We start from the raw sequence: 7,083 nt of genomic DNA, 5'->3' as shown, positions 1-7,083 counted from the left end.
GTCTTTGGTGTGACCTGGCCACGAACCCACGATCTGCCGATTGAGAAGCCGTATGCATCACCATTACACTATCTCGCTCGGTAGGTATTTTAGGTATCCTTCCCCCACGAAAAAATACGTGTCATTTATAGAAGTACACTCTAAATCGAAAGCATCGATTTAGACACAAAATTGTGCATTCAAAGATGCAATATGGGACAAACACATAAAGTCGACCCAAATCTTTCGCCGAAGTGGTGTCATAATATGTGCAAGTCCACACTTCATCAGATAAAGTTACCAAATATGTGCTTCTGCTCTCATCTTATCATCTGTCGCCTGCTTTGATCATTATGAAAGAGTTTACTTATACATTTTAATAGTCCGTTAAGTCGCCGCACGAGTTGTGATATCAGTAAGATTGAGAGGGATTGTGAGGTCGACGCTGGAAACGCTGCTGAAACTTATCGTAATGTCACTGGTAAATGACCAGATCATCCAGGGCAAGGTACGGTACACTCGTGTGCCGATCATGACGTCATCGGTAAACCCAATGACCCTGGGGTCCGTTTGCTCCCGCTGGGTTATTTGCAGGGGAGGAATTGAGCGGCAAGATATAGATTCTCAAATGATGCAGCATTTCTATAATAGATTTCGAACGGTAATAACGACTCTCGTGTAGGTAATGCGTGCTTTTAGCCCCGTTTACATATAGCTCAGAAGCAATGTTACTTCTAATTTTGACGAGTCTGCAGCAAGCGCTCACCTATTCACTGCGCGGTCCCTTGGACAACAGTGCGTAACCACTAAAAAAAGGTCATCTCTTCGGATTTTTTGTGCGCAACTTATAATTTATGTGAGCAGAGACCGTGTCAGCTCAAATCAATTGCACACATGCGTACCTAAAAGGGCACATTACTCAGGAGTAGGGCTGGGCACAATGATTCGAGTACTCGAATCTGAATCGAGTATTAATTTTAATGATTCGAGTCGGGTAGTAAAAGACGATTTTTTCGAGTACTGAAATTTTACGCTCCTCACAACTGAAAGGTAATGAACTAACAAGAATTATAGTTTTGATAATATTTTCCACTGAGGAAGCCTTGAAACCTTGATTGGCCGTGTCTTAGCTTGATAGACATAGTACAAAGCTACGAACGTTACTGGAAATAACACATTTCCGAAGTCATGATCGTTCCACAACATTGTCAAGAAGTGCAATGAAGTCGGTATGGTCGAAAACATACCGAAGTATCATTAATGTGACGGATAACAGGCATTATGTTCTTCGTGGTGGCATAAAAGGTACATATTTGAACTTTGACATAGTACATTCTGTTGTGACGTCATAATGAGTGATACTCGAATACTCGACTCGACTCGAAGCATTTTACGTGATTCAGAATCGAATCACTCAGGTACTCGATTTTGCCCAGCCCTACTCAGGAGCCATGAAGTGGACTGCTCTTTCATCAATGTCGCTCCATTATTTTAGTGTGTCGCTTTCTTGCATTCACTAGGTTTTGTGAACGTTTCTCTTCTCATTTTATTTACCTACCAAACTGGCAAAAGAAATTGATCATTTCAAAAAAATTATATATATCATTGTTACAACCACATGATTGTCTGACTTGACTATGACTTCCATTATATTGCGTTTCCCCATTATTGATCATTGATATATCATCAGTATAGCAATGAAGAAATCAATCAATCATTGTCATCACCATGTAATTTTGAAGTACGTTGTTTAGTAATCGTTAGTGTTACCTGGCTATTATCAGTGCATTCTGCTTTTGACTGTTGACTGAATAAACATCTCTATATTTCTCTATTGCTATCCCCCTCTCTCTCTCTCTCTCTCTCTCTCTCTCTCTCTCTCTCTCTCTCTCTCTCATTCACGCTTCACATCTCTCGGTAACGGCGGGGACTCAGTCAGGGTCAAAGGGTCAAATTTAAATGGAGCGACAGGTCGCAGTACAGTGACTTTGTGGATGTGGATGAACCGGTGCTAACCTCATCATAGCGGAAGGAATAAAGAAGATGTTGATTGCGTACGGGCGGGTACGGCATTACGAGAGAACACATTGCTTTAATAATTGAAGGTAATTCGTTCAAGAATATCAACATGCGATATGTTATGATTACCGGTATGTTGTCAAGAGGGTTCTTACAGCAAGCAGCAGTGTGAGAAATATTGGTAGATTGCCTTTTAGATCAACTTGCAGTAGCATCGAAACTGAGTTTCAGAATGTCAGTTAATCCTCTAACTTGATGCAATATGGGTTTACAACTAGAATTCTTGACCAAGTTATATAGATCTTGCTTTGCAGTTGACTCACTTGTTTTTCCAATTACATGAAATTTTCATTGGTTGAAAACATGACATTTCATTCATGAACCTATTATAATAATTATTGCTAATATTATCCAGTGAAATAAATCTTATTATATTCATATCAAGTTCCCTCTATATAACACATAGAAGTGTGTGTGCAATGTGCATGCTTAGCTCAATATATAGCTGCTTTTATAGTAACACTTTGCCTTTGTAATAGATCAGAGCGGAGTTTCAAATGTTCGTTCCGAGGAGTGTCGAAGCGAAATACTTACTACTCATGATGAAATATTTGGAGTAGAGCTAGAGACAGATGAAGAGGTTAGTATTATTTAACTAATCTAGAATGAATTTATTAATTGGGATAATCCTGTTTATTTTTGTTGCAATTTTATATATTAAATATTGTTGTGTCAGAACTCTTGCCTTCATATCAACCGGAATGCAATAAGTGGAATGTGCTTAAACCAAATCTTCTACATCATTTATATTTAATATCATATTTATTTGTAGGGAAAAGAAGCCGCTGCGGTTATGCTCCTGATGGAGTTACGAAATGCAGTAACTGAAAAGAGAATCAGGGCACAACAGGATTTGAGGGCGAAAACGCTTTATCATGTGAGTTGCAGGATTTGCTGCTTGCTTAACCTTGTACTGTATGAACAATGAACATAGATGTAGGATAACGTTCTGATTTGTCAGATTTGTACTGATTTCGACTCTTGTCCTGATTTTCGGCAAACATTGTTCGGCGTTTTCCTAACACCGTAACACGTTTTGCATGCCACGATCTGGCACAAGTTCGAACTTAACAGACCGTCACAAAAGTACAGCCAGTTGTCTGAAAATTTTGTGGCTTAACATGCGCGCATTTCGAGTTGGTTCTAATTCGGGGGGTCTGTAAATTTCTAAGTTGCGCCACAAACATGTGTTCTAATTCGGGGTCTGTTGAGTTCAGACGTGTGCCGCTAAAATGTGGCACAATTGTTTTTTGGTGCTGAAAATATGGTAGGCCTATGTTTTGAATGACGCTGTTTACGTTATGACGGTGCAATAAACATTCGAACTGAAAAAACGCCTCCAAAAATAAATGTTTATTAAATGCTTTCCAATTACATCATTATTTTTGATAAGACTAAATCTAAGACTAAATCTGAGTTAGAATGAGTGGTGTGAATTCGTTTTCGTCCCACACCATGGAAAATCATTTCTGCTGCTAATGTAATTTTTGGTTTTCCTGACTTTGAGTCCATAGGATGGCTACCATGGATATAGTGCATAGAATCAGTGAATGTGATCATAATACTTGTGCCGTTCCAAAAGGAACCTTTATGATGGTATACTGATCAAATCTGAATGGATCATGAAAGGTTAGTAAACTTATGATTGTGTGGACAAACGCATACATGCCAACGACTAGACAGCATATCGTGACGACAGAATTTGCTATCACTTGTTTCCATGAGTTAACCTTGTTAAACCATATTGACAAAAACCTATATTGACCTGTTCAGCTCTATTTTTATTCAATATTCATTATGCAGAAGTCCCATAAAGGCATTTCTACCTATTCTAAATCTTGTGCTTTCTATTGACACATGAATTATTGGCAATATAATTTTACGTAACATATTTTTTTCAACTCCAGACCCATTCAGTCCAATTAACGGCCACAAAGCTGAGTCCTCGACATCTCGTACTAAAGCACCATGAAAATGGTGACCTGCAGTCATCATGGATCGTGGCGAATGGCTTCCGCATAAAGGGATCGTCTCACAATAAAGCGAAACCATTTGAGATGGTGCTGGATCTTTTCGCGTGTTATTATGTTTGTGACCCCACATATCCAAAAGTTTTCCAGATACTGTCAGTTTTACAGTATGTCCTGATTGGAGACAAAAATTTGGGTTTCAAACAAACAGGCTTTTCTGTTTCATGAGCAGATTTCAGAAATCCCAGTAATGATTTTGATTTCGTTTGCTGACTTGGACAACTATACAATTCTAGTACTAGTTTAGTTGTCTAATTAGAGTGAAAAAAGTGTAGCTAAAATTCTGATTATACTCTAATTTTGTAAAAAAATAGCTATAATTATAATTCTACTTTAATTCGCGAAGTGCTTCATCTCTCTCATTCGAATCTAATTTGTGAAAACAACTGAACCTATAATTCTAATTGTACTCTAATTTGGAAAAACAGTGTAGCTATAGTTCTAATTCTACTCCATAATTTGAAATAAAAACTGTTACTATAATTCTGATCCCGCTCTATAATTTCGAAAAAAAACGAGCTACAAATCTAATTCTTCTCTAATTTGGAAAAAGCTGTGTAGCTATAAATTCTGATGCTACTCTAATTTGTGAAATGTTTCTTTGCTCCCAATCGAATCTAATTTAGAAAACAACTACCGCATAGCTATATTTCTAATTCTACTCTAATTTGAAATAAAAGCTACGTCTAATTCGGATTCTAGTCTAATTCATAAAATATACTGTAGTAGTTATTCTAATTCTACTCCAATTTTTCAAATGTTTCTTTGCTCTGATTCGAATCTAATTTGTGATAACAACTGTGTCGCTATAATTCTAATTCTACTCCAATTTGGGAAAGGTTTTTTGATCTAATTAGAATCTAATTTGTGAAAACAACTGTTACCATAATTCTAATCATACTACAATTTTTGAAATGTTTTTTGCTCTAATTAGACACTAATTTGTGATAACAACTGTGTCGCTATGATTCAAATTCTACTCCAATTTTGGAAATATTTTTTGCGTTAATTATAATCTAATTTGGAACGGTGTTGCTATAATTGTAATCCTACTCCAATTTTTAAAATGTTTTTTGCTCTAATTAGAATCTAATTTGTGATAACAACTGTGTTGCTATGATTGTAATTTCACCCCTATTTGTGAAATGTCTCTAGGCTCTACTTTAAATCTAATTTGTGAAATCAACTGTGTTACCATAATTCTAATTTTACTCCAATTTTTGAAATATTTTTTGTCCTAATTTGAATCTAATTTGTGATAACAACTGTGTCGCTATGATTCTAATTCTACTCCAATTTGGGAAATGTTTTTTGCACTAATTAGAATCTAATTTGTGATTACAACTGTGTCGCTATGATTCTAATTCTACTCCAATTTGGGAAATGTTTTTGCACTAATTAAAATCTAATTTGTGAAAACAACTGTGTTGCTATGATTGTAATTCTACCCCAATTTGTGAAATGTTTCTTTGCTCTAATTAGAATCTAATTTGTGATAACAACTGTGTTGCTATGATTGTAATTTTACCCCTATTTGTGAAATGTCTCTAGGCTCTACTTTAAATCTAATTTGTGAAATCAACTGTGTTACCATAATTCTAATTTTACTCCAATTTTTGAAATATTTTTTGTCCTAATTTGAATCTAATTTGTGATAACAACTGTGTCGCTATGATTCTAATTCTACTCCAATTTGGGAAATGTTTTTTGCACTAATTAGAATCTAATTTGTGATTACAACTGTGTCGCTATGATTCTAATTCTACTCCAATTTGGGAAATGTGTTTTGCACTAATTAAAATCTAATTTGTGAAAACAACTGTGTTACCATAATTCTAATCCTACTCCAATTTTTTAAATGTTTTTTGCTCTAATTAGAATCTAATTTGTGATAACAACTGTGTCGCTATGATTCTAATTCTACTCCAATCTGGGAAATATTTTTGAGTTAATTAGAATCTAATTTGTGAAAACAACTGTTTTGCTATGATTGTAATTCTACTCCAATTTTTGAAATGATTTTTGCTCTAATTAGAATCTAATTTGTGATAACAACTGTGTCGCTATGATTCTAATTCCATTCCAATTTGTGAAATGTTTCTTTGCTCTGATTCAAATGTAATTTGTGGTTGCAACTGTGTCGCTATAATTCTAATTTTACACCAATTTGTGAAATGCTTCTTTGCTCTAATTAGGATATAATTTGTGAAAACAACTGTGTCGCTATAATTCTAATTCTACACCAATTTGTGAAATGCTTCTTTGCTCTAATTAAAATGTAATTTGTGAAAACAACTGTGTTGCTATAATTCTAATTCTACACCAATTTGTGAAATGTTTCTTTGCTCTAATTAGAGTCTGATTTGTTAAAACAGCTGTGTCGCTAGGATTGTAATTCTATCCCGATTCGTGAAATGTTTCTTTGCTGTGATTCAAATGTAATTTGTGGTTGCAACTGTGTCGCTATAATTCTAATTTTACACCAATTTGTGAAATGCTTCTTTGCTCTAATTAGGATATAATTTGTGAAAACAACTGTGTCGCTATAATTCTAATTCTACACCAATTAGTGAAACGTTTCTTTGCTCTAATTAAAATCTAATTTATGATAACTTTGTAGCTGTAGTTCTTATTTCTATTTGCAAAAAGCTTAAATTTTTCAATTGTGCAAGCTAGAAACTCACACATTTTCGTCCGCAAATGAATGTTCTGTATTCATCTTTCGTTGCAATAAAATATTTTTTGAGCCTAAGCTGAGTAAAAATTCATGGATGGCTGGTATTAATTTCGAGCTCTGCACGAGTCAGCATGAACACACCACCACCAAACACAGGATAGCCAGGCACACATCGGGTCCAGCACGTTGTGTGGTAGTTAAAAAAAAAACCGGATTTGGCGTGTAAATTTGCGTTCCTCTGCACGCATTAGAATTTAGAGTGTAGGCATTTCATTGTCGGACATTACCACGCCACGACGCACCAAGACATATGGATTT

At 35.5% G+C, this 7,083-nt stretch overlaps 1 long non-coding RNA gene across 1 annotated transcript; it reads left to right on the top strand.

The window, feature by feature from the left end:
- Positions 1–1,983: 1,983 nt before the first annotated feature.
- LOC145443300 (uncharacterized) lies at positions 1,984–6,840 on the top strand. Its single transcript, XR_013916383.1, has 4 exons — positions 1,984–2,084; positions 2,538–2,638; positions 2,831–2,935; positions 3,966–6,840. It is a non-coding gene; the product is annotated as an uncharacterized LOC145443300 (long non-coding RNA).
- Positions 6,841–7,083: the final 243 nt, after the last annotated feature.

Source organism: Botryllus schlosseri, chromosome 1, assembly GCF_051294905.1.
Source record: "Botryllus schlosseri isolate E-star chromosome 1, Bs_hap1, whole genome shotgun sequence".
In the NCBI taxonomy this organism is placed as follows: domain Eukaryota; kingdom Metazoa; phylum Chordata; class Ascidiacea; order Stolidobranchia; family Styelidae; genus Botryllus; species Botryllus schlosseri.
This window is presented reverse-complemented; position numbering and strand designations above follow the sequence as displayed.